The 25,007-nt window shown below is 37.9% G+C and overlaps 1 long non-coding RNA gene across 1 annotated transcript in view; it reads right to left on the bottom strand.

Moving 5' to 3' along the window:
• Nucleotides 1-25,007, bottom strand: part of LOC149081724 (uncharacterized) — a 99,489-nt gene that overhangs the window by 20,109 nt on the left and 54,373 nt on the right. Inside the window, exon 2 of the long non-coding RNA XR_016193330.1 lies at nt 20,629-20,698. This is a non-coding gene — a long non-coding RNA (uncharacterized LOC149081724). The remainder of the gene's footprint in view (nt 1-20,628; nt 20,699-25,007) is intronic.

The following is a 25,007-nucleotide window of genomic DNA, read 5'->3' as shown; positions in this document are numbered from 1 at the left end:
ATGAAAGAAATGGATTCAAAAAACTGAAAGATATATATATATATATATAAGTAAAAATTGGTGGAAATTTCGAATTACCAAAAGAAATCAACTCAGAATAGATGAAAGAAATCCACTGAGAATTTTGAAAAGTTGAAATTAATGAACAAAATAAATTAAACAAATATTAATATAAGAAATAAATTTCAGAGCTTTGATGAAGAAAATGGATTCAAAATTAATAAAAATTCAAAATTAATTTTAAAAAAATGAAAAAATAATTCAGAATTGATAGAAAAAATGAATTCAGAATTAATGAAAAAATGAATTCAGAATTGATAAAAAAAATGAATTCAGAATTAATGGAAAAATTAATTCAGAATTAATGAAAAAATGAATTCAGAATTAATGAAAAAATGAATTCAGAATTAATGAAAAAATGAATCAAGTATTAATGGAAATGTGAATGGGAAAAAATAAATTCAGAATTAATGAAAAAATGAATCAAGTATTAATGGAAATGTGAATGGGAAAAAATAAATTCAGAATTAATGAAAAAATGAATGAAAAAAAAATATTCAAAATTAATGGAAATTAACGGGAAAAAAGATATTCAAAATTAATGGAAATGAATGCGAAAAATAAATTCAGAATTAATGGAAAAATTAATTCAGAATTACTGAAAAAAATTAATTCAAAATTAATGAAAAAAATTAATTCAGAATTACTGAAAAAAATTAATTCAATATTAATGAAAAAACGAATTCAATATCAATGAAAAAATTCAGAATTAATGAAAAAAAAAAAGAGTTAATAAAATAAATTAGCTCCGAAATAATTGAAATTCAGAATGGAAGAAATGATGAAGAGATGGTGCTCAGAGACTTGGTGAAAGAAATAATTCATAATCAGTGAAAATTCGAAATAATGTCCGCAATGATTTGAAAAACTCCCCTTTGACTTAGGGATTGATCCTGGGCCCCGTTAGTTAATTCGTTAAAATGCCACCGGCAAAGGTACCGTGTTCAATTTCCAAAAAAAAATGTGGAAACAAATGATATGCCAACAGCAAAATTATAAGCTTTTACAGGTAATGATAATAAAAATGCTTCAGAGACTAATTTTTCCTCAATTAAAAAATAACTAGATTGGAAAACACAAAGATTTCTTGCGTAGTTAAAGGGTTAAGAGGATCAAAAAATAGTGTTTGATCCCTGGTTTCCCAAACTCGTTACTCCCCCCACCCCCCTCTTAACAGGAGTTATCAATCATACATCTTGGTATTAATGCTCATTATTTAAAAAAAAAAATTAATATCCTACATTTCACCAGACAATGAAGGATAATAATGCTTTTTTTTTTGCCTCATTTCATAACCCATTCTGGAACTCCCACTTAGACCATTGACTAAGAAACATCTCTCTATGCTCTCTACGGTTATGTTTAATTAACGCAACTTCTCATCATGCTTTGTTTTGCTCAACACGTAAACCTATTACCGAGATATATATACATTTAGAGGGGGTGTATGAGTGATAGGCACCAAATCAGAGGAGAATCAGCAAATCACTCACGGGAGAAAACAGAAAAAAATAAAAATAAAAAGAGGCCCAAATCATCAGCAGGAACGTGTGCTGCTGCAGACCACCCCGGCACCAAATACATCTTCATCGTCTAGCTCAAATTGCAACAAGTCAAACCCCACCAGATGAATACAAATCACTATGGTCAGCCAGTTTTCTTCGAGGACCCCATAATTAAGGGGGAATACCTTCGTGAGGTTGAATGGGTGGGGAATGGACGATATACCTTCCAAGAAAATAATATAGGCTTTTCTTTTATATTTATTTATTTATTTTTCTTTAAGGGGAGAACCAAAGTACTCAGTTAACCGTACTACTTTACTACTACTCCACCTTGACGATCGACTCGTAGCCTTAAGTCCCAACCCTACACCTGAGGAATAAAGACCAAAAAAATAAATATATATATAGCGTATATATAAGGTCCAGAACAAGAGTAGGGAGAGTTTTTTACACGCTAATCATACCTGTCGACGCTTACGTCGTCCGTCACGCCTCTCCCAAACTAGGCTTATATATAAACCTATCTATTTTATTTTCTTATTTTTTTTATATTTATTTTTATATATTTTTTTGAAACCTTTTCTGTCTTCTTTCACCTCTAGAGAAGTCTTCAGCACGTTTCAGCTGATTCCACCATGGAAATAAGAAAAATCGAGGCTAGACGAATCGACGGACCTTGGTTCTACTACAGTATATACTACTAGGCTGCAGCTCCTATATAGTCCGCGTGAGGTCCCTCCGTTTTTTTTACATTGGTAGTCGATTAGGGGTGGGTGGGTGTAGGAACAGTTAGCGAACTGACCTGTGTCTGTGAATTCTTGTTGAAGCGCCTGGTTCACCAAGAAGTTCTCGAAATCCGTCGCCAGCGATAGGAAAGAAAAAAAAAAAAATATATATATATATATGTATTTTTTTTTTAAGGCGAGGCAAACCAATTTCTTACGTAATAGGCGATGGATGAAGGAGCTGGGAGCATCGTAATAACCGGGTTTCGTGAGGTTGGAATAAATACAAGAACCAGAATAATAATGATAAGAATTGTAAAAGTAGAAAATCCAAGCCAGTCATTACATTCAAGTATTCGATTTGGATGTTTTTAACGATCTGATGGTACGAAGGAACTCTTGACATCGTGGTTATGATTTCTTTTTTGTAACTTTTTTCGCGCGTCATGTAAAAACGTGCGTGTCTTTTAATTAATAGAGTCGTGTTAATTTTTGATCACGTCAAAGGGTAGGTCTACCTAGTTATGAATGAGAGCCTCCCTCACCATTGGGGGCGTACGCAGGGTAGACTTTTAGGGGGGCACAAAAGGTTTGTGGGCGGGGGCACAAAAACTTCTTTTTGAGAAATTTTGAGTTGTCAACCTTCAAAAAGCATTTAAATTAACAAAAATTAGTTAGAATAGCATATAAAAGGTATTTTCTTTCGATATTTAAATTCAATTTAATTTTAACCGAAATATTAATTTTTTCCCTTCTAAACTTTTGGTTGGCTTGGTGGAACACGACACCCCCCCCCCCACCTTCGCCTTTGCTCATCACGTTCATTTTTAAGTCAAGTACTTAATCTTTTATATGCATTGAGAAAAACGATGGAATATTAACTCTCACTGGTCAAAGACAGCCACATGGATCCGTTATTTACGAATTAGTTCATAAGAATTCGAGAGAAAAAAAAAAAATTTGAAGAAAGGGGCGATGGAACAAAAAGTATGGGAGACTATGGTTTAGATCAGTGGTTCTCAACCGGGGGCCATGTGGCTCCCTAGTGCTACTGGGATACTTCAAGGGGGCCACGGAAGAAAATGGAGAAAGGGGTCATGACAGGTGGTTTGGAGGGCTGCAGAGAGCTGAGAAGAAAAATTAAGGTGGGAAGAAATAGAGCTTTTATATTAGTGACTATACACTTACAGAATCCAACAAAACCACTCATAAAACCAGGGTTGTCTCAGGCATGGACCCCCCAGGGCATCACCGCCTACATTTTACAGCTGGTTCCCTAGTATGGTGTTTTTCGCAGGCCCCCGGCTAGATTTTTCACAGAAACCCCCCCCCCCTTCTATATTAAAATTATAGGGTGAAAAAAAAAATGATGAAAACCGTATCAGGCCCCAGGCTGCAGCTCTGTCAGTTCCACTCTTGTGAGAGGTCATGCCCGGGGGGGGGGGGTCTCATGTCCATAAGTGACCCCACCTCTCATGATATTTTGTATAGTATAATAAATTTTGAAAATAAGTAGGAAATATGTAGGCTGTTTATTTCTGGTTAAGTATGGGACTACAAAGCATCACTTTGCCTAGGGGGCCCCATGATGTTAAGACGGTCCTGAATAGAACTCGGATTAGCGGGAGCTCAATAAATTCTAGGCCAGTGGTCTGGAGGCCAATCTTATTTGCAAAATTTTCATTCAGTATAAATTCACTGAAAAAAATCAATTGAATGCGAATAAAGGATCTTGCTTCTAGATGAGGGCCGAAGACCCAGCTTCAAAATATGCTTCATAGTGAGCTATGGGCAAAAAAAGGTTAAAAAGCACTAGTTTAGATCATAACACATTTAGCCATATAATTAGTACACAATATTTACACACTGTCTATTAAAATAGCTTTTTGCGCAAAAATTTTAAAGAATTGCGAAAAAAAATCCAATCTAATTGGAGAATATCGAAGATGAGTTTGTTAAAGAGCCATTTGGTTGTTTTCTCCGTCTTGGGTTATCAAAAGTATTAAATTGCTCTCAGCAATACAACTCTTCATGACGGATAGCTTGTGATCCTGATCCTTTGACGGAATTCCCTATTCCATGCAAAAGTACTTCTCCGTACCTTAATTGATTCCGTTGTCTTACTGATTCGGTACCTTAATTGATTCCGTTGTCTTACTGATTCGGTACCTTAATTGATTCCGTTGTCTTACTGATTCGGTACCTTAATTGATTCCGTTGTCTTACTGATTCGGTACCTTAATTGATTCCGTTGTCTTACTGATTCGGTACCTTAACTGATCCTCTCTGTACTTTTACTGGGGGCATTCTGTTCTGTACCTTAACTGAGGAAGTGGAAGCCAAAAACAGCAAAGGACACAAAAACTGTGAAAGAGGACAGAGATTCCGAAGAAGGCTAAAAGAAGTGTGCAAGGAAGGCGGAAAAAATTAAAAAAGGGCTGAGGTTCTCCCATCTCTACCCTTGACCGATCTCATGGCACCATATGATGCCAAGGCATCCAGTCTGGGACTCACTGGTCCAGGGACAGTACCCCGCCGGAAAGGACATTTTTTCGACAGAAATGGGCATGAGACAATAAAGCATTCGTTCCATCGCATGAATGCCTTCATTATTAGATCAGACTAAAATCATCCAAATCGAAACCTACCACATCAAAAAAAAAAAAAAAAAAAAAATTCGGAACTCATCGCCGTCAGTGAAATATTATTGAGTTAAAAAATAAAAAAAAAATATGTATTTGGCAGCAAAATAGAAAGCCTTGGGAAAAATAATAATGTCTCTTTTGACGTTTTTCATTTAAAAAAAAAACACAGCAGTTCCCAAACCGGAACAGGATCGGGATTCCAGGCGCCACTTTTTTGGTCCAATGCCACGTTGTGCTGGGTAAAAGAAAAGAAAGTCTCGGCCATTACCAGGCGAACATATAGAATCAATCATCTCCAGAAAATTGGGCGTTGTGAGTGGATACTTGTGTGCCCTCTTCTCTCCGCTACACCTTCAAGAGTGAAACACCCTTTCCCCTCGGAGTCGCCATTAAACGTTATCTTTCTGCAACAAATTGAGTTATTGCGCAGAGGTTACACGAGATAACCATCTCAGCTCTTTTTATTTATCTCTATATACGTATGTATTAAAACGAAGAAGAAGAGAGAAGAAAACGTGGAATGGGAACCCCTATTTATCTCGTTACCTTGTTCGCCCCTGGGCCTACCCCTGTATCGTGACTAATGGACTTTAACGCCGTCAGGCCTACCTACTACTCTGCTGCTGCCGTTGAACAAAATTTTTACGAGGTTCTCTCTCTCTTGACTTTATCGACCACGACAAGACGTGTCATTTTTAATTGTGTCTTGTTTGTAAAAGATTTCTGAAACCATGTTAATGATTGCAGCAGCTTGCGCGAAATTCTACGGTATTTATTTCCTAAACTTTTCCGATTAATCACGTCAAAGTTCAAAACAGTTTTGTAACTTGAAAAAAAATCTCCTCTAGGGAAAGCATTTTCAATTCAATCAATTCGGCTACTGTTCGATGAGTACAATCCATCGCTGTTATAGTTATTACTTCGTATCTTAGATTGAACCGCCTGCAACCGATGACTGATGCAAGACAACTTTTTTCCGTTACCTCAAATGAAGCAGGGTTGTGTCAGAAAAAAGTTAGCAAAGACTTATAGTTGTATCATATGAGTGCTTTATGCAATCACATATTAATTTACGTAAGACTTATCCAGCGCCTTTTAAGCGGAAAATGATGGTTCACGTCAGCAAATTCGGTGATTCCGAATTGAATTGAGCGGACATTTGTTCTCAATTTAAATAGGTAGATTAGATAAGTATTTCAGTTTTTTTTAAATTTTCTACAGATAGATGAGGCAGGTGTTTCAATTTTGAAGAGATAGATTAGTCAGTTGTCTTCATTTTGAACAGGTAGAGTATTTTTGACAGGTGTATCGTTTTTCGATTTTGAACAAATGTATTAGGCCAGGGGTGACCAATTTCTTTCTGTTCGCGGGCCAACATAACGGTCAGCTATAGTGTCGAGGGCCGCATCAGTGGTGCAACTTCGGTGTATAAGCCGCTCCGTTATTAATTGAGTTAATTAGTTATTAAATTAATTTCGTCACTAGAAATAAGTTTGGAAGCAGTTTTTTAATCAAGAAATCTGCTGTTGAAACCGATAGTTCAAATAATGATCACAAATTTTAATTTCATCACGGTACTTCTACCTTGTCACGGGCCGCACAAAATCACTTCACGGGTGCGGCCCGTGGGCCAGCTACTGACCACCCCTGGATTAGGTTGTTGTTTGGATTTTGAACCGATAGATTGGACACGTGGATTTTCAACAGATAAATTTCGAATAGATAGAGCAAACAGTTATATTTTAGTAGACCTATATAACAGTAAAATCTCTCTCTCCCTCTCTCTCTCTCAGAAGGGTGCTTGAATTTTTAAAATTTGGCTGTTGTTTCGATTTTGAAACATGGTCAGTTGCCCTGAATTTTGAAAAAAAAATTTGATGTCAAATAGATACGATATCTGTGTAATCAATAGATTAATTATTTGTATTGTCCGCACATAGTGAAGTTAGAGCTTACTGGCCTTTTACAAGATTTAGATAACAAATAAACAAACAAATACATTATATAAATCCTCTATAGACATCAATCAATATCTAATAATTTTATGTGTAATCAACAGATCAGTCGATACTTAGTTTTCAAACAAATTATAAATACCTGATTCATTGCTTTTTATTTCACAAATTACCGGATAAAATGGGAGACATTTTTTTTTTCAGAAATAAGTAAAATAAAATGGGTAAAAAAAAAAAAGAAGCACACAAAAATGAATCAGATGCGTACACATAATATGGCAGGCGAGACACGGCGCCTCTATTTGTTGGCTGTGGAATGGGCCTTGTTGGTGGATAAGTGAGTGAGTAAGTAAGTAAGGAAGGAAGGAAGGAAAAGCCACAATTTCAGCTCTTCTCTCTCTTCCCCTCATCCTTAAGCCTCTTCGATATGTTTAACTACTGGGGAGGAGATTTAAGAATCAATCTTTCCTCTAACAAGGAGGCGAAAAGCCATTTAGTTCTTCTTCTTCTTCAGCCCTCACACCATCTCTATTCCTCTCACTCTTTCTGCAGTATAATACGCCGCAAACTTCTCCAACCAAGATGGCCGTCGTCTCCTCTTCCTAGGAACGACTTGAAGAAACTTCTTTCTTACCTCCCTCCCCCCCCCCCGTATGGAAAAACAGCAATTTTCTAAGATTTTACCATAAAATATAGACATGGAGTCCACTCACTGTTACGAATTGTTATTCTTTCATCAGTCAGTCACAGGGAAAACTTGCAAAACGTTTTAAAAGTCAATTATAAAAGTTTAAAAAAAATTATTATTAAAAAAAAATTACGAAATTTAATTTTTTTTTTACATGGCGTCCGGTTGTAAGTCATATTCAGTAAAGCATTATTTGTGCACGGACATGTGTTTAAAAAAAAAAATAGATAATTCTAATGTGGACAAAACTAAGCGAGTTATGAAACGAAATACGAAAGCCTGGATAACCAAGCGGAGATGTAGATGAAGTTCGAAAAAATAATTTACATTCCTCTGTGTGAATCGAACCACCAACCTTTTACTGTTCGGTTGAGTACTCTACCATTGCGCTACAGAGGACAAATATTTTCTTTCCTTAGAGCATATGTATGAACGCTTAACGGGACTGCGCATGACTGACACCCTAGCTCAGCTAATATCTCTTGCGACGTTAGCCCCAATGGCAATATTTTAGGGAGATACCGATGTCACTTTCCGATGTTCATACGAAGTACGAAAGCTTGGATAACCAAGCGGAGATGATGTAGTTATCCAATCTTTCATACTTCTATAAAAAGCGGAGAGTGACATCGCGCGCGTTTCTCTCTATAAGATGTGGAATGCTCAAATTGGGATATTTTAGTGAAACTCCTCATCAAAAAACGCATAATTCCAGCCAAACGTACGGGGCCGGCGCACCAACCTCTTGATGAGTATGAAAGCAAGCGTGCCGTTCGGAATCGTCAATAAATTGTAGGCCCCGGTCTAATTAGCCCTCGTATGCAGAAAATGACCGCAGTGCGAGACAAGAATGATCAAATGATCGTACGGGGCCGTATAAAATCTTATTTCTAATAACTAATTTAACTTTACTTAGATTTCGTTGAATGAAATAACGTTAGAAGTTATTGGTGTGCCCATGATGTGAATAAATTAGATTGATCGAAACTGTTCGTCTCCGAAAAATTATTTTGTTTACTTCTTTTGTCACCAGAAAAAAAGGTGCTACTTACGAATGGGGGGACTGCATGAAAAATAAAATTCCTTCATTTCTGAAGTTAAAATTTAAATTTAATTAATAATTTTAAATTTAAATTCTGCATAATTTTTCTCTCACTTGATGGTTTCTAGGATGTTTTCAACAATGTTTTTTGTAACTGGAAGCTATTCTCTGGAAATAGAGACGAAATATTTTTCATGAGAGTATTTTATTATATTTGATCATGCATGTACAGTCTTTAGTTTTTACAATTACACTTTTAATTGGGATGCTGTATTTTAGAAGTATATGACATCCATATTTGCTATGGGCAATCTTTTTCTCAGCCACCTCGTTGGGCATTTTGCCTGTTGTGGTCTTGTTTGTATTTGTATTTCTATGGCCATCGGTTAAGGAATTAGCTGTTGGATAACGATGTGCCATTTTGCTTCGGGTACTTGTTTTCGACCGAATGGCTATCTATTGGTTTTTTCGCAATCGATCAGAATTTAGTTCTAAATAAGAGAAATGGATTTTTTCTTGATATTTCACAAAATTAATTAAAATGGCTCGGTAACTTGAGTTGAGAATTATAAGAAATTAAGTATGCTGAAGCACGCACTGATGTTCAAAATACCCGGAATGAAATTAAATCTAGAACTTCTTTTGTGTATATAAAACCGTCCGGGCAGTACTTTTTTGGATTGGAGATGTAAAAAATAAACACAGGGTGGTCAAAAAGTCCGTAAAAACTGGTAAAATCAATGGAAAATTGAAAATTATCGGATTGAGATACAGTTTCATGTTCTCTTTGAAGCGTCGGTACGACTCAAAAAAAAAAAAAAAAAAAAAAAAACAGCTCTATGAAATATGCAATGATTTCTATAGGCTACTTTTATCAACCCACAAATTTTCAATATGCAAAAATCTTTGTTCCAAAAACAAAATTTGACGGCAGCTTCATCTGCTAATATCAAGAAAAATCACTAGGAAAAATATTTGAAGGGGAAATAGACGACCCAAGGAATGAAATTCACCTGCATTTAACTCACTACCACACTCCCTATGCACCACAAACACGACCAAGAAAAATACAATCCGACAATTTATTATACAGCGATGTAAGTATTACTTGGTAAACATTCTATAGCAGTGTTTCGAAAAGTGGCACCCGGGGGCGTCGCCAACTTTTGTCAGGGGCGTCGTGGTGAGCTGAGGTATTCATTTGTGTGCCTACTTATGTTTTGAAACGGTTCTTTTATAAGTGAAAATATGTACTAAACTATTTTGGGGAGCCGCTGATAAGCCGTAAATTAGGCGGCAAGGGATGAACCACTGGTGACAGAAATTTGAGAACCATTGTTCCATAAGAATAATATGAGAACGATTAAAAACATGTATAACTTATGCAATGATGAAAGGAAATTGCCGTCATATCAGTTCTGCCAAGTACAGAATGATTAAGCCCTATTGTGCTTGCCGTGAAAGGATGAGCACGATTCTATTAGTATTATAATGCCAAAATTAACTATTCACTCATATGTGCTACCCAAACAACTAAAAGAAGCACGTAATCAATGCACAATCTTTCGCAATGGGAAAGAGATAATAAGGTCATCAAGGAAATGATTCGAACAGTGCATGGACATGATCACCACGAGAAGGTTCTCATACAAATATGCGGCCCTACCGTAACATTTAAGTTATCCTGTACACAGTTCAGTACTCCTTCTCTATCGTTCAGCGTTATTGGCCACAATTAGAGCCCACAGACGGAGACTTGTACTCCATCAGGAAGACACAGAAATAATCGAAGTCTCCGTCCACCCCAAAGCGATGATTTCTGCAGCGATAGTCATCGGTACTGATTGCATTGGATACTTGCGATGATTGTTTCTCAATATACGGATACACAAGTTGCATATTTCAATTATTGGACAATGGACAGTGTTGGAAATTATCCATTGAAAAGGTTCGTGCCAGCCCTTTTGGTGTCCTTCCAACAACATCCATTTAACCCTTACATGGCTCCCGGAATCTCTCTCTCTCTCTCTCTGTTGAAGTAAATAGGAAACCGATCGTCAAGAGAACTGAGTTCCAACGTCGGGGAAGATCTACGCTTTTGCGTATAATGTACAGAATCAACACATAATAATAATGTCTTTCAATGATGGGACACCGACCTCCTTTTGCTCGACATGACCCAAAACTCTCAAATAATGGTCATTGAGAACATTTACGAGTTTAATGGCCGGAAGAGATATTTATTCTACTCGATAAATGGAAATCGATGAATGCTTTTACATGCTCGAGATGAGCACGTGATCATTTAGGTCCGTGATTGATACTCAAAACGCAGGAAATGAAAATACGCGATGAAATAGCCACTATTCATCATTAATTACGTGATTTTGGATTGACGGTAGTTCATCTATCTATGATTTTTGCGAGAATAACCCTAAAAACTAGACAATATGAATGCATCTAGCACACGAAACGCTGGTAACGATGACATTCGGAACACGCTAATACTATAATATTAGTTAAATACATGAATGGCAATAACATAATAGTAATTAATTTCCTAACCGATTGCATGTAAAGCATTCATCTGGATATGCCTAACGTATTACGTGCTTTGTATAAATCAATGCTTTTCTGGAAACTTTTCTGTGCTTTGAACAAAGAATGCGTTTCCATATCACAGGCTTCATGTACAGGGCGTCTATTATCGAAGTTTCTCTGTTCTGCATTGTCTACGGTCGTAGTTATTAATAAGAAAAGTATGAATTTCGGCAACACATTTTGAATGGAAGGATGAAAACAAAAAAAAGAGTAGAAAAAAATTGTGGAGTAGCCTGTGTCATATGCACGGCAGCAAGTTTTGACGTGAATAAGTTCTTTGGGCCTACCTTTGCGTGGTAGGTACTGACAGAATGGAATTGGTATCCTTGGATTTGTCATTCGTATAGCTATCAAACTATACTAATGTTCTTTTTTGTGAACTTCTCGAAATATGCCGTAAAACAATTTCATTACGAACGTGGGCCGCATGCCAGGTATCCAGGCCCAAAGACGTATTAAAATCTCCAGAATATCATAGGATTTGTCTTTAAAATACCATGTTTCCCAGAAAATAAGCCCTTGCATGATTTTTCATGATGCTCCTAATGTAAGCCCCACCCCAAAAATAACTTCTAGCTAAAATCTTCAATGAGACGCATTTAGTATGTCGTTGCAACACATAACGGATGTATTGAACTATACAAAATGATAATGGTTCTATTATTATTTATTAGAAAATAAAAATAAAAATAAATTAATTATACCATTGATATTTGTACTTGAATTAAGTTATGATGTAAAAAAATTAAATTTTCGTCTACACCCAAGCATGCCGCCGCATTGGACGAGAGGTGAACGTTCGTAAACAGATAAATTTGAGACTTTGATCAAAGAAAATCAATACTCGCAGCGTTTCTGATGATAAATGAAAAAAAAACATATGGCGGGCAGTATTATACTATAAAAGTTTTAGAAAAGTTCTTTCATAAAACAAGCAATGCAACCAATAAGAATTTTTGTTTTATTCGAGCAAATGTAACCGTATAGGTTTATTGGTTGTCTTTAAGTTTTTATAAAACTTTTGAAAAAGATATTCGATAAAACTTAGAAAATGCAACCAATAAGCGTATCGGTTGCATTCGAGCGAATGCAACTATTAGGCATAGAGGTTGTTCTTTTTTAAGTTCTTAAAACCTCTTTTATCAAACTTTTATAGTGTAATCTCAGCCATAAGTAAACAACTGGTACAGTTCGACGCTGAGGACCGAATGAAGCGACGAGTATTTCCCGTAGGCATGGACGCATGTCCAAAAGAAATGTTTTATGAAGTTGCAATTTTTTGTCGATTTTTGTGTATAATCGTCATTCAAAATAAACTCCGGAAACACTCTACCGAAAAATAAGTCTAAGCGTGATTTTTCAGGATGCTCCTAATATAAGCCCTATCCCGAAAAAAAGCCCTAATGCTAATTTTCATCCATTCTGGAATTCTGAATTTTCATCCATTCTGGAATTCTGAATTTTCATCCATTCTGGAATTCTGGAATTATTTCTTTAGTATTTATTCTGGATTTTCGCGGGTGCTGGAATTATCTGCCAATCTTGAATTTTTCAATTAATTTTTTCGTGTTGATTTACATTTAATACTGCCTATATTTCTATACGAGTATTTTTCAGCATTCCCGTATATTATGTGATAATGTATTAAATTTTGGATGCCAATCCCCCCCTCCGCCGATAGAATATATAAAGTCGCGCTAAGGGGACCCGAAAATACTAAGAAGCCTTTGGTTCCGCTATTATTTTCTCACCGTCCCCCGCTTCTGTTAAGGGCGGCCCACGATAACGGCTGCAGGTAGCTAAGAGGAACTTAAATTGAGGACAACCTATACAACCTCCTCTGACGAACCATGAAATCAAATGACATTTGATTTCGTAAAAATTCCTCAGTATACGGCGCAGCATCTCTAAGATTACGCGGGACCCGTACATCTATACGAAATGAGAATCGTCATAATATGTGACAGAAACATCAAACTTTGAAATTGAATTCCGTAAACACCACTGATTTTTCACAGAAATGTGTAACTAATCCATTAATAACGTCCACAGAACATCCTTATCTAGGGATCTATTTGAAGAGATATATTGATGCATAACCGCGCCACATATATATAACTAAAAACAACAGCCCCAAAACTATTTACTTTTTCACGACAGAAACCCATCAGTTAAAAATAACCTCACTTAAACTTATATACAAATCCCTGTCAAAAAAAAACAAAAAAAAAGAAACAGAATCGTTCGTGAATCCGTGAATTCCTATCGATCATCATCGGTTAAGGAAATGATTTAAGAAAGAAAGAGTCAGGGCTCTCTTCTCTCCACATTTAAAGATTGCCTGAAAAAAAGAAGCAGAAAAACATTGAATTTCTATTTATTCATTATTTTCGGAAACCCAATGCACCGGAAAATTAGTCACGAATGACTAGAGAGTGCGTTTGGTTAATGTGGAGAATCTGTCTGGAAACCACTGCCGTAACTAAAGGGTTATTTATTTTTTATTTTTTCGCTTTGGTTCGATGTTGTGTGTGTGTGCCAGCCTGACGCACAATTAGATCGCTGGTAATGTGTGGTGTGTGTGTGTGTGTGTTTTGAGTATTTCGTGTGGAACGGTGTGTCATTTCCCCCTTGGTTATCTTCGCTTTGTTACTTCTTTTTCCGTCGTCAATTTCAATTATTTTGTACGTCCGCGAGGTGGCAATAGATGTCACAGATACTATCGAATGACACCATAGAGAAGACACTTCCCCCCCCCCCCTTCCGCGATGAGAATATTTCCACTTATCGAGGTTTTTTGGTGGGGTTTGTTGATTGAATTTCCGCTTGCGTGGTTCTTTCGAGTTCAAACTTATCACCTGTGGCCGCAGGCTCAGGAATCAACTGACTTTTGGTTTTTCCCGTTAGACAAGAAACAGGATTTTTGAATAAAAGTCAATGAAAATAAAATTGATGATTCTAACTTTTAATCACTGCCATAAATTTGAAAAATTCTATACAGGCTCAAGGAAACAGTTATTTTCCGGATATTATGCTGAGGTGAACTCGGAAAGAAAAGTCATCTTGTCTCCGCCGAGACTCGAACCCAGGCCCTCTTGCATACCGGGCAAGCATGCTACCATCTACACCACTGGAGACATGACCCTGCCTTCCTTATTTCATGCCCTGTGGCGTGAGATGCTGAAGTAGAGGCAGTTGTAGCCTCCCCTCTCTTAACTTCAGGAAATGGCCCCTGGGTGGGACGGTTTAGAGTGAGATAGATGGCTTTTTTCTCATGGCCCGAGATATCAAGGAAACAGTATTTTCCGGATATTATGCTGAAGTCATCTATCTCACTCTATGCAGGCTGTTTATTACAGGGGTGGCCAATCCGCGGCACGCTTGCCACAAGGTGGCAGGCATGCCATGGTATCAGAAGTGAAGAATGCGAACGATTTTCAAAACTACAAAAATCCTATATATATATATATATACATTAAATTTTTCAATCAAAGAAATTCTCCCCAACTTTTAAGCACTCCTTTTCTTAAGCCGGGATTACAATATAAAAGTTTGATAAAAGTCCTTTTATAAAACTTGAAAAATCCAATAGAAAATGCAACCGGTGACATTATTGGTTTCCTTTTTCAAGTTTTATAAAAGGGTTTTTACCAAACTTTGATAGTGTAATCCCGGCCTTATGAATAGAGTCGTCTTCTACGTTGCCAAACCTATATTTAGTACGGTGGGCACTCTTAAAATAATAACCACATGTGAGATAACTTTCCATTCAATGCGTTTCTGTTCGATTTTTCATCTTTGGGTATAGTTGCTGGATATGGCTCCCGCATTCTCGAGCAGGGCCCCTAGGCTACTTTACCTCACACCAACTCTGGGGTCATTGCCGCTTGGCAGACGAGTGGATAGGGAACTAGCCTCTCACTATGCAGGTCCGGGTTCGAATCCCGCTTCGGGCATGGATGTCTACTAACACTAACAAATTCCCTGGGAGGATCATGCTGATCCCTAGTAAAATATCACCATACAGCTATTTCCAACCAGTGGAGCAGGGTGGGAAATAAAAGTATCATCTAGCCCGGGGTGGCATGGGCAGTGGTAAAGGCACTAGGCTACTTCACGAAACACCAACTCTAGCCATATCGCTATTTACTGCCATTAATGAGATGGGCTGGAAATGAAGGCGCTATCTATTGGTGGTCGTTTCAAGTTAGTTGGGAAAAAATCTTACCTATATCCTCCCTCTCGGGTTCGAACACAGGACCGTGACATCAACCTTCACGATGGTAGACTACTTCACCAAACACCAACTCTGGCCATATCGCTATATTGCAATTTACTGCCATTAGTGAGATGGGTTGGAAGTGAAGGCGCTGTCTATCGGTGGTCGCCTCGAGTTCGTTAGGGAAAATATCTTATCTATATCCTCCCTTGGGTTCGAACCCGGGACCCAGACAACAACCTTCCCGATGGTAGACGAGTATCTTACCACCACGCCACTCGGGATAGGGTACCTAAGTTGGGATGTTTGGCTGGCCACCAAGACAGACTCTTCACGGGCCCTTTCATGCTGAATTTATAGCATGAAAAAACAAAAAAAGAATATTTTGTTACTGTCCAAGGCTCCAGGAAGGAAGCCCTATCAGCCCCCGCCCTTGTGGGTACCATGTTTCCGGTGTCTATGCCCGATGTGATGTAGAATGTAGATGAACTTTCCTAGCGATATATGTTACACAATCTGCATTTCGATAATCGAATTTATGACTCAAAAATAAAAACAATTTAGAACTCAAAAGAGTGACAAACGGAAAATTTTTGCGAAAATAAAAACCACATCCGAACAATATTTTGCTGGAACGATGAGAATGCTCGTGTGCCGTAAAACAAGACGTGTGGTCTTCATGTTAAAACACGTAGAGTGGCAAGCGCATCGAAAATGATCTTTTGAAAGTCTTCCATGGCTTGGGAAAAAGGTTGACCACCCCCTTGTCTAAGAGCATGGTAAAGTCATTGTGAACTCACTGAAACTATCGAAACATAGTTATGAAAGTGACAAATTCACGTACTCATTTTAGTTCTAATTAAAGCCTAAAAAAAAAGAAAATAATAAGTATATATTTTTCACTAAATTACTTAGTACAAAAAGAATTATTAATTTATTCTCTGCAACGCCCATAATTTTCAAGGTTGCGAATGATCAAAATTGTGCCGAAGTGCTGCTCCCCGTTTTGGACGAAGTATTTCTAGCAACTTATAGAAGCGTCTGCTGAAAACTTGATGAAATGAATGAAACCAAAGACACAAAAGCTGTCTGTGAGAGACAATTGTCTAGGAGAGTCTCTTTATGATGAATCATCACACGCCTTGAATCTAGAAAATTTCAAGACACAGAGAGAGAGAGAGAGAGACCAGAGCTACCGCCGTCAAGACGTTGACTTGATTAATATCTTAAAAATAGCTGTCGGTGTCAGCTAAGAAATTAATAGATCCTTCTCCTTTTTCACCACTGAAATATGTGGTGCTAATTCCACTGAAAGGTCCTTTGGTTCCGTGGTCGCGTCTTTCTGGCGCCCTAATTTGGTTGCGAAACAAAAGCCAGTTTCGTGGATGAGACAAATGAAATGCGAGGGGGTTGGGAGAAGTGTTATAAGCAAGAGCTTCTTAAGAAAATGAAATGGCGATGATAAACCTCCCGCGGTGTTTATGAAATGCCTCATCATAATTTCGGAGCAGGAAAAGTGGCAAGATTTTCACGTCGACGTGATTCACTGCGTTACGGCAACCGTTAATTTCGGTCATTAATAAGGAAACAACATTAATATGTTACGTTATGAATAATCATTTCCATGTTATGTCACAACATCGTTAGAGCTTGATAATGCTGCTAATTATGGCTTTCCAAACGGGAGGAATGGGAGATACGAGTCATTAAGGTTTCGTCATTTATAGATTTCTCGAATGTTTTTTCCATCAACGTTTGCAAAACATTAATATATATTAAATTATTTATATCATCACGTAATGTTAATGATTTATATCATCTGTAACTTCTGGAACTTATAAGCCCGACCAAAATCTATTGGGGTTTATAATTACGTATATAAACTAATATTGATTTAAAAAAATTTTTTTGTTACGGTAAATGTGATAAATAGGTTGTTTGCATACTTACTGTTGATAAATTTATCTCTCTTATATACATAATACCCAAGCATCGTTAGTAAGTGAAATAAATACTAAAAAAATCACACCACTGTTATCGGATATTATGCATAATACCCCCTCCTTCAAACGAGATCATGGCCCACCACTCTGTCTCAATGAAGAGATTTTAGCAGGTGGTCGAAGGAGACCTGGGCCATGCTGGAAAATGTGCGTGTACATGTTGTGAACCTTAAGTGTAGTTTTTTCGATGTAATGCTTGTTATAGTGCTACCATCTGACGTCAATTATTCGAACTATGAGTGAAGTGTTATGATTAAATAATTCTGCTGTTGTAGGCCTGCGTTGCTCTTTGTGGTGAGACTTTCTAACTGGGAGATCGGCTCGCATTCGCGCCTTGAAAAACTCCTTTGGAAAACCCCCTTGGAAAGATTTTTACCCCCCTAATATTTTTACTGATATCGACCACATAGCAAAATAATTTAGGACATTCTCTTCAAAAGTCTTCTGAGCAAATCCAATTCTCATTTAAACTTGCTCTTGCCTGGAAAAATATGTGACATTATTTTATATTTCCCGTGAATTGGATATTAATGTCATTCAAATGTCCTGTATTGTCAATTAAGAATGCCAGATATCGCATTATGAAAAAAAACATCTTAATGTTTCATTCCTATAAGAACAGTTTTTACCTCTTTTAAACTTGAAGCAATTTCTTTTTAAACTTATGACAAAGAAATTTATGACAAGAACGCCAACATATATATATTCAGGAATAAGGTAGCCAGAGTGACATTCACTCTGCAAATCTCTTACAAATTATGGGAATAACGTTGGTTGAGGCCTTGGATTTTTGTGAAATTCAAAGTGTTCGTCACAGGCTTGAGAACGATGCTGCTTATTTCCAACTCTTTGCTACAAAGAACGTGCTGAAAAATCGCGCATAGAAAAAGAAACTGCAGTTCAAGAATTTTCTGAATGCATTTTTGAAGTTGGTATTTTTCCTCAGTGCATAATTTGGTGCATTTTATCACGACGTTGGAAATATCTTGCCCCGCTTGTGGTTTCTTGAGTAGAAAAATATTTAAAAAATTCTTCACTGATGTACACAGGGCCGTAGCTAGCCATTCCTGCACCTTGTGCAAGAATTTGAATTTAGGGCCCTCTTTTGGCTCATTTTTGCGCACAATTAGGCCCATTCTGAGCCCCCCTTCCAAGTGGGCTCTGTGCGGGGGATACTTGTATCACCTGCCTAGTTACGGCCCTGGATGTACATATTGTCATTGCAATCTCGAAGAAACAGTCATTTGAGTCTTGAATACCTGAAATTTCGCTGAGCACTATTGAAAAAAATACTGTATACATTTGATTATATTACTTTTAACTGGTCATATGCAAATTATCATCTACTGCTGTTATTTTTTTTACCACAATGTATTTCGGTATCAAAAAATATTATGAAATGTTTGCACATATTTTCTGATAGACATTTTCTGCAACATTCATCATCCATTCCTTAAACAAGGAACCGTCGTTAAATATCTTGGAATTTTTCGAGAATGTGTAGCTGAGAGAGATTTCATATATATATATATATAAACTGAAGAGCCAAAAAAACTGGTACAGGCATGCGTATGCAACTAAAGAGATATGAAACCAATCAGAGTACGGCGCTGCGGTCGGCAACGCCTATATAACACAACAAGTGTCTGGCGTAGTTGTTAGATCGGTTACTGCTGCTGCAATGACAGGTTATCGAGATTTAAGTGAGTTTGAATGTGGTGTTATAGTCGGCGCACAAGAGATGGGACATAGCATTAAGATTAGCATAGCATAAATACATAGATTAGCATAGCATAGATTAGCATACCATAGACATAGCATAGCATAGACATAGCATAGCATAGACATAGCATAGCATAGCATAGACATAGCATAGCATAGACATAGCATAGCATAGACATAGCATAGCAAAAAATTAAGTCTACGACATCGCTGCGGCCGGAAAAAGATCATGCAAGAACGGGACCAACGACGACTGACGAGAATCATTAAACGTGATTGACGTGCAACCTTTCCGCAAATTGATGCAGATTTCAATGCTAGGCCATCAACAAGTGTCAGCGTGCGAACCATTCAACGAAACATCATCGATATGGGCTTTCGGAGCCGAAGGCCCACTCGTGTACCCTTGATGACTGCACGACACAAAACTTTACGCCTCGCCTGGGCCCGACAACACCGACATTGGACTGTTGAGGACTGGAAACACGTTGCCTGGTCTGACGAGTCTCGGTTCCACTTGCTTCGAGCTGATGGACGTGTACGGGTATGGATACAACCTCATGAATCCATGGACCCTACATGTCAACAGGGGGACTGTTCAAGCTGGTGGAGGCTCTGTGATGGTATGGGGCGTGTGCAGTTGGCGTGATATGGGACCCCTGATACGTCTAGATACGACTCTGACAGGTGACAGGTACGTAAGCATCCTGTCTGATCACCTGCACCCATTCATGTCCATTGTGCATTCCGACGGACTTGGACAATTTCAGCAGGACAATGCGACACCCCACACGTCCAGAATTGCTACAAAGTGGCTCCAGGAACACTCTTCTGACTTTAGACACTTCCGCTGGCCACCTAAATCCCCAGACATGAACATTATTGAACATATCTGGGATGCCTTGCTACGTGCTGTTCAGAAGAGATCTCCACCCCCCCCCTCTTACTCCTACGGGTTTATGGACAGCCCTGCAGGATTCATGGTGTCAATTACCCCCAGCACTACTTCAGACATTAGTCGAGTCCATGCCACGTCGTGTTGCGGCACTTCTGCGGGCTCGCGGGTGCCCTACACGATATTAGGCAGGTGAACCAGATTTTTTGGCTCTTCAGTGTATATATATAGTGTATTTTTCAGTGTCTATTGTATTCATTGCTTTGCTTCGTAACTTGCTTGCACATATTTTCAAGCGCTTTGAAGTTATATCGCCAGCAGTGCTACAATCGATCTCATCTTGTGAAACACGTGCAATAGTAATTTTCAACCTAATATAGATTGATCGCTTTCATAACCATCCGAAATTTTGAAAATTTCATCAAAGTAAAAAATTTTTAGGAACGAATATTTTGTGATTTAATACAAAATTGATGCCATTCTTATTTGATAAGAGTAATAATTACACTTCATTTAAAATGCTTTCTTCTCTCCACATACTCTAGTTAAAATCATTAAAATATCTTACCAATTACAATGACTCACAGCAACCAATTCTAAGAATTACTCCGTAATCAAATGCATCGTGATATAGCGCCCTGTAATGATTAAAAATATATATAAAAATCCCAAAAGAAATAATTTAATTAAATGATTTTTGTAATAAATAATAATTGAATATAAAACTAATTTTGAAAAAAAAAATTGCATGTTAAATTAATTTAGGTAATAAATAACAAAAATCAAATAAATTTAATTGTGAAAACAATAATATGTGTAATAATAAATATTAAATTAATTTTGATGATAAATAATTAAAATTTAATATTTAATTAAAATTTAATTAATTTCATAAGAAATGAAGCGAAGTACTCCATGCGTTGTAATATTTCACACCATATAAACGAAAACGACAACGTTCAACAAAAAGAATTTAATTTAATGATTTCAGTTATAAATATTCAAAAATGTGATAATAGTTATAATAAATAATAAACAGATAATAAAATAAAAATATTTACAGACAATATTTCCAGTATTACAGCCTACCCATCGAAATATTTTTATATCACACATACATTTTTACTGGTTTGTAAATTTTTTTTTAAACTGATATACGGTAATTTGATTTACAAAGCTATAAAACAAGTATAAATGATAATTTGAAAAGAATTTACAACGTTTTTCCGAAGCAATGCATTTTTTAAAAAAATTCAAATTGTAATATTCATGAAAGCAGGCAAATTGTTCGTTGCACTTTAGCTTAAATAAGCGTTGGTAATTCAGTCGAAGTATTACAGTTTCGTAAAGTCCATAATCTAGTTTCATCGATAAAACCGTAAAACTCTTTCAGATTAGATCTCACGTTTAGGATCAGAAAGGGGGATATAAAGTTTTAAATGAGGCGAAGAGAAGGGAGGATCGGAATGAATGGGCTTTTAGACGGCACCAGGGAATGTGCAAATTAGTTAGCCTTGGGTTATGCAAATGTTATTAGGACAGACACGTGGAAGGGACCAACCCCCGGACACTACAGGAACACGATATGGGACAATGCGGTGAGACAGTGACGGACTTCCACAAACGATCCGACCAACACCCATCTTTGCTAAACCCTTGTACTTCGTCGGCCTCGCTATTCGGGGACGGTTCCCTTGTCTCGTTTCTGAACGAATCTCGCCATTAGGATTGAATTCTTTAGAACTATAGGAATCATACATTTTAAGACTCCTGTGTACGGGTGCTTAACGTTTCGATGGGTGGCTTGGAGATTTCTGAACTGGTCGGGGGTGGGGGGCACAATGGGAATTAAATAGGCTTAGAATTTCAAATCCAATACCAGAATCGAAATTTCAGTCAAAAACTTGGGTTCATTGCCACCCATAATCCTTACTGGACTTGGAATTCGGTTTCTTACGAAGAGTTTCGGGTCACCAAAGTTTCGTCAGTAAGAATATTCCCAATTTTCATTAATTTATATTCACATTAGGCTGCACGGACCGCTGTTTGAGCAGGTGTGAGTAAAACTGATGTTTCTTAAAATTGTTTTGCCCCGTTGCACATATTTTTTATTCTCGCGGGCCCCCACGTTCTTACAAAGAACCTCAGTGGGCATCCACTCTCATATAGGAGCGTTTGCTTAACCCTTTTACAAATCGAATCGATTTTGTTACTATTTATAAGTCTACTTGAAAATAATATTGAAAGTTTTATAAATAAGGCTGATCTCAGGAGCCGAGTTCATCGAGTTTGCATTTCATGGAGGTTATGTGCAGTGCTGTCCATGGCCTCTACAATATTAGGAGGGGGGGGGGATGCCGACAAGACTCCAGTAATAAGCCCTTGAACCTGGGTTGATTCCTACTGACTATTTTACTGTATCAACTGAAGTCATATCGCTATTTACTACAGATCGAGTTGGGTCGGAAATGAAGGCGTCATTTATCGTGGTCACCTTAGGTTCGGTAGGGAAAGTACTTGTTATTTATGTTCTTCTCCGGAATCGAGCCTGAAGACTTCGTTGTCTCTAGACAAGTATCCCAGCACTGCACTACTCTCGCGTCCAAGTTAACTCCTCCATTAAAAAAAATTCTCACTAAATTTACTATAAAAGCGCTCTTGAACAATCTGACCTGGGGTCCCATAAATATCCCAGCATAGGTGGGGGGGGGGGGGGGCTACTGCATGGTATGGGGTGGGGTCGTGGGGCTGTGGCCTCCATCATGAGGAATTCATACGAAAGTGATGTTCTGGAGCCTCACAGTTAGCTGGAACAGTTAACAGCTTACGAATTTGCATATACTTACTCATATTACCACAGCTCATCGTCTACCCCACTCCCATAGATGTGGAGGGGGTGGGGGATAATACATGAAATTTTCTGAACGTCTATATGATAATATTGCAACAACAAATTCAAGAAAACTTCGACTAAAAAACGGATAAAACCGAGACCTTTTCTCAAAAAAGTTGGAATAAAGAAAAAAAAACCACCGAAAAACGGGACTGTCACTGAAAATGCAGGACATATATTCACCACATGCTGAGACTAATTTTTTTATCTGAATTTTTCCACAATTCTCTGTGCACCCCACCCCCTCCCTTCATAACATTCCAGGACCGCAACGGAATTGGGGGGGGGGAGTGCTGTATGGCTCCTGGTTGAGAACCACTTGGTTGTACCGTCAAAATTTCGAGCAATAAAGTTAAGAATGAAGTACTGTATTTATACTCTACTTGAATCATTTTAGTCTACGTTATAGAAAAATATTATTTCTACTTTATTAAAATTTATGAATGAATTTCTCCTGGGAACAGATTTTCTTCAAAGAGTGTAGTAAGTTGGATTTTTCAGAGGACAGTGTATGATAAGGTTCTCATCGTGCCTCCACCATCTCAGATTCGGACCCCGAGGATGAGATCTTTGACGCTCCCCTCCCCCATAGTGAATTGATAGTGTGAACAAAATAACGAGATTTGTCCTGGGCCCAGTGCTAGAGCTTTTCAGCCCTACACTTTCGGGGGGGGGGGGGGCATGGTTCCCATATGGGGATGCTGACAGAGCTGTAGACCATAGGGTGCCGGATGAATATTAATACCGTATTATTATTATTATTGTTATTGCTATTTTTAAAAACATTTGGATATTTATTGAAAGCCAGTGAAAATCATGCCAACGGTCCTCGGCCTCGACGCCTAGAGTCCCCGAATATCGAATTTTTCCCCGACGTATACGACAACTGAGATTCAGTCCTTTCGTGATTGACATTCATAAGCAAGACAACGGCCCCCTGTTCCAAGACGGACTCTTTTCCGGAATCAGGTCAGCCTTGTTCGACTAGAACCCTGTTCCCAGTCAAATTTAGGCCCGTGACTTGACTGTTTTCGATTTTGTCATCAGCACTTTGTGTACTCGAGAGTACGGTTGAGGTTGAGACAGAGAGAGAGGAGAGGTGGGGGGGGGGCGACATTTCACGCTGCTTCCTCACACTAGCTCCAGTTTTCACTTTCAAATTGGGCGTGTTTTCGACTGATGCCTCGACACCGAAAACTTTCTGGGCCATTAAGTCAAAGTCTTTCCCTACCACCACCACCACCACTACTACCACTAGATAGTACCGTGGTCTCCATCATCCTTCTCTTTGCTCCATCATTTTACTACCACCGAGTTCCTGTTTGAATCCATTCCTCCCATTTCTCTCCCGATCCCTTTATTCTCTTATGCTCTAGTTTCAGGTATCGTAAGAGAGAGAGAGGAGAGAGATGGATAGATGTAGTACGTTTAGGTGGAGGATGTTCGTGATGTGTTACGATTTGTCACGAACTACGAAACAGATTGCAAACAGCACCTCCCACGGCAATGCGTGAAATCCATGAAGGAAGTTTGTGTGTGTGTGTGTTTGGATTCCATGATTCATGCTTTGACGAATTTGTTGACACATTTTGGGACAATAAGCCATTTCTATCCTTCTGGCCGAGATTACGCTATAAAAGTTTTGGAAAGTTCTTTTATAAAACTTGAAAAATTTAACCAATAATCTCATCGGTCGCATTCGATCAACTGTAACCAATAGGCTTATTTATTTGTATTTTTTTTTCAAGTTTTGTAAAAGATCTTTTGTCAAACTTATATAGTGTAATCCCGGCGCTAGGATGAAGTGGGTTCAAAAAGTTTAAATGTTTATTGAGATATAAGATGCAAGCTCAGAAATTCAAGATACGCGGCTTCAGTATGACCGTGTTACACGCAGCACGTGTAAACATGTGACAAACAGTGCCTGTTTCAGGCCCACAAATTTTTCAGGTGCCCTAAAAAATTGTCTGTCTATTGTATTTTGGTCTTTCCCGAAATATTGCCAAACGTGCAATCGTGAGCATTCAAGTTCATAATTTTTAACAGTTTTTTCT

This window comes from Pholcus phalangioides, unplaced genomic scaffold (genome assembly GCF_987345545.1).
Source record: "Pholcus phalangioides strain wild (caught in Gottingen) unplaced genomic scaffold, Ppha-v1.0 ptg000009l_1, whole genome shotgun sequence".
Lineage (NCBI taxonomy): Eukaryota > Metazoa > Arthropoda > Arachnida > Araneae > Pholcidae > Pholcus > Pholcus phalangioides.
Note: the sequence above shows the minus strand (reverse complement) of the source record. Positions and strands in the feature narration are given on the sequence as shown.